Below are 4,418 nucleotides of genomic sequence, written 5' to 3'. Positions count from 1 at the left end.
CCTCGCATCTTTCTGAATGATCAAATCATTGTAAAAATTATGCATTGTAAATGTTATGCTTCAGGTAGCTTTTCTCTTGGGCTTGAGTCTGTTTCTGAATGTGAACATCCATGATGACTTGCTTTAGGTGCCCTGAGGTCAACAATGAAGTCTTCAAAGACTGGATTAGTCTGACGTAAGAAAATACTCAGATACAGAGGATGTAAGAACGAAAACAGAGGAGGTCACAGTCACTCCATTCCCTCAATTTCCTTAGATTCCAGCTAAACCCTTAACTCATTTGATACAACAGGATGTGTTGGCCTGCTTTATTAGAAAGAAAAAGTGTGTGTGAGCTAAGAAGTCTGGGTGTTTCTACATCACAGGCCTTGAAACTGTTTTTGGGCTTTAACTTTAATGGCAGAAGTACTTAAGACTGTTTCTAAAGCAAATTAGATAGGATTCTGTATACTCTTGACACTCATTTTTATTTGTTTTTTTTTCAGCTTGTTCATATTTTAAATTTGGAAAAATATCTGAGAAAAATATTTCTCATGGGCAGGTGAAGAAGTTCCTTAAACAAAAGTAGACAGTAGACATCTTCAAAGATGGTTTTAGGACATAGGTATTTTCCCTTTGTGAGGACTATTGAAATCAGGTTCAGGTCTGTATTAAGAATGACAGAAGTGTTGTCTTCAGCCATTTAAGTGAATTAATAGTTACCTATTTGTCCAGATAAGACAGTCTAAAAGGAAACAGTACTTTTGACAAACTAAGCAAAGACTGGCAGAAAGGACATACCATTCCTCTTTTCCGTAGCTCACATTTTGAGATTGAGCCACAGCTTAGAGAACTCCTCTGTTTTGAAGAAAGGATGTTGCCAAACTTTTGAAGCAGGTTTTCAGAACCGGCTCTGACACACAGAGCTCATAACAGCAACTCTGAACCAGATGTACATCCTGAAATTGCTATGGACTTCTCTATTCACTGAGGACCATTTTTTCTGGTGCTCTTGTAACTTATCTCTAGATTTCTTAAAAGGGCCTGAAAGCCTGTTACCATGGCCTGTGTTTTCAGGCCATCACCTGTCAGCCACAGCTTACCCTGAGAGCCCTTCACTGTTCCTTCTTCATTAGGATCTAAAAAATGCATGTCTCAGCATAGCAATTGCTATTATATGAATAATGAGAAATAATGATTGCTTTAATTGTTTCTTTGTTCTAATAAGAACAAAGTTTGCTGGGCATGTGATAGACTGGAAAATAAAATTAAAATAAAGGGTAAGGAAAACGCAGCCTGAATATTGGGTAGCATATCAAATGGTCTATTTGCCTATGACTGCAGCTTTCCTTCATTCTCCCTGAACAGGGACAACTTCCCACCCTTTCTTCTCTTCCAAGCTTACAGGCAGCTGGTGCTCCTTTGAAAGCACAGCTGAATGCAGCATGATAAAAGTTGGATTTTGATGGGTGATGTCTGCTCATTGCCTTATCTCTAGCTTTCCTTTGATATTTTAAATACATGTACCAGTATGTTTATGATAAGAGATTTTTCCTACACCTTTATTTGATTCTGAAGTACAGAGCCCCAAATCATACCCGTGTTCCCATGCTTCATTTGGGGAAGAAAGTGTCACAAATCTTGGAAATGAACTTGGCACCATTCCCAGACCTGGCAATGGTCTGATGGCCAATATGAGGAGGTGGACTTTTGTTATCTTTGTGTTCTTCCTTAGTAATTTATTGTTGACCCGTATCAACGTCATGACACTGGCTGGATCACAGGTATAACTGCTGTGTTCTTGTTTAGATTTCGGAGGTCTTGTGCTGGAATATGCTGGTATGTGATGGTATGACTGGGCAGCTGGCTCTGTCTATTTGCTTTTGCTCCTTTAAAATAGGATAAAGTGCCAGTATACTACAGGGGTGTTACAAGGGTAAAATTCATTATTAAGGACTGTGAGGTATTCAGATGCAGTGCTAATGAGGCTATATGAACGTCTGGAGTATGTGCTTCACTGCACATCTGAAGCAAAACATGTCTGTTTCCTTGACAACCCCTCTGCATCTGTACTGTTGTAGCTGCTCTCCACCGTATGTGCAAATATCAAGCATCATTACTAAAGCTTGCTCACATTTTGCTCCATCCATTTTCAGCTATTAAAAGAAAATCTCTTTGTTGCTGCTCTGAATGGTGAAGGTCCATTCCTCCCTATTGCTTCCTGTTTTCCTCTCTCTGCCTCCCCAGTAGTGCAGACCTCCCCCTCTTTCTTTACCATCAGAATCCATGCTCACCCCTTCAGGAGGCTGATTCAGTTCAGCTGACTTATGCAAAAATGAAATAAAGGAATAGTTTTCTGCTGAGCTGCCTTTCAGCAGGTTCAGCCCAGCATTTGGTGCTGTGGGGATAGCAGGGGCCGAGCAAGAGCAAAGAGAGGCAGGAGAGAGGGGAGCCATGGGAGCTCATTTAACCCTCTTCTCTGCTTACAGCAGAAGCCTCAGAGTCACCCCACCAAAAGTGGGAACCAGCAGCACTTCTCTAAGTGGTGTGCAAATGTGGTAATATAGAAACACATCATGCCCATGTCCATGCATTGCCCTTGAGAAAATTAAAACAACGTGAACTTTCTGAACAACAATTAGTGCTGCCATCTGTTACTGTCAGCAGATGTACGTGATAACCTTGTGTTCACTTCCTTGGGAAAAGCTGTGTGCATTTTACTTGTGTTATCTATAAATGTTTTCCTTATAGTAATGTAGAGATATGTGGTATAATCTAACAGTTTTATCTTGACATGTGTCCTCGTTATATGAATGCCTTTACACAAAACCAAATATCAAAGTGATCTGCGGTTCTGAGATGCCTATGAAAACTGTTAATAGATAGGTGAGAGTTTATAGCCCATGGAAGCCTAAAGACTGCTCATGTGAGAAAGTGCTCACTACAGCGCAGAAACTTTGTGCAGCCTCATCCTCCTAATGCAGCCAGTGTCTGTGTCCTTCTTTGAACTCCTGCGTGTTAAGATGATTTGTGGCACCTAAGTGAACTTTTGACGCTCTGATTGTTCCCAGCACCTATGTTTCTCTAGCATGATCCCCCAGGGTTCATTGCATCAACCGGTAATTCACTTGCTTGCATTCTGTTCATGAACAGGTTTGCAGCTCTGTGCATTTGCACTGGGTGATGTCCCAGGAAAAAGTGCCAAAGAGAAGGTCAAGGTGCTGAAAAACTGAACATGAAAATCTATTTTTGCTTAAGAAACACTTTTTAAGGGAAAAGGAATCAGAGAAAGAGGGCCATAAATTCTTGCCCTGTAATCTTCCCATTCATTCAGTATTTATGTATGTATGAAATTACCACAATTAAATTTTTAGTGAAAGTGAGACCTCCACCATTACGTAAAGTCTGGAATGTGAAAGATGGGGGAAAAAAAAGAGAATGTTGTTATTTTGGGCTAGCACAGGAGGCAGTTAGAGGAGACTTTTTACATGAGATCTGGAAAGATTAACCTAACAGTTCCTCCTTACAGTGTAAGTTCTGTCTCTTTCAAGTTTATACATCTTATTTTGCCTAAAATAGGTTAGTCACTACTAAGATCAATTTCTTGGAGTAGTATTTGTAGCAAATTAAGACATAAGGAATCACTGGGAGACCGTTCTCCATTTTAAAATCAATGCTAATTAATTGTACATACTTTAATGTTAACATAAATCAGCACCAAATTTACATGTTACCAATACCTTACAAGACAATTTTCCTTGATTCTAATGAGATCTTCCCTCAGTGTGGGTTTTTTTTTTCACTCAAGTTAATTAAGTGCCTTTGTTTTTACATAAACATAAACACACAGAGGCACCATATAGTATCTACACATTGAATTGATGGGGATTTAGGTTTTTTTGGCAGATTTGGGTAGAAATTCCCCTTAGGTATAGGACCCCACTGAAACCAAATCTTCTAAAAGATCCTAAGTAGGCTGTTGGGAAAAATGACAAATCTTATATGTGTTTGTGAGAAAGCACTGACACAGATGTCTAATTCCAGGGCAGGGCTCATGGTGGCATATCCAAACTGCAAATAGTCACCTTCTATGGCATTCATGTAGGAATTAGAATTCTTGAAAGAGATGGAACTTCTCCCTGTATCTTACTGACTGTTTCATGCAAATCCTCAGTCTCCAGGGATGCTAACTTTTGTTAGGAATGTTCAATTTCTCAGAAAGTTATGAATGGACTTGAGCATTTTCATGCCCAGCAGGTATTTTATACAGCTGAGCATAGGCTGCTCTATAGGAAGCATATAGAGAATGGCAGAATGTTCTTTGCAATTGACATACATACCAGGAAAACACTGGCTACATGAGAAAGAGATCTTATGGTACACATGTTTACTTTAATGAAGGGCAGGGTAGGAGTACATATACATGCATGTCTACAGAT

The sequence above is a fragment of the Pezoporus wallicus genome, unplaced genomic scaffold (assembly GCF_028554395.1).
Source record: "Pezoporus wallicus isolate ANWC-B61680 ecotype Strahan unplaced genomic scaffold, APGP_CSIRO_Pwel_v1 scaffold_2584, whole genome shotgun sequence".
In the NCBI taxonomy this organism is placed as follows: Eukaryota; Metazoa; Chordata; class Aves; order Psittaciformes; family Psittacidae; genus Pezoporus; species Pezoporus wallicus.
The sequence above is the reverse complement of the archived record's forward strand: the minus strand, read 5'-3'. Positions refer to the sequence as shown.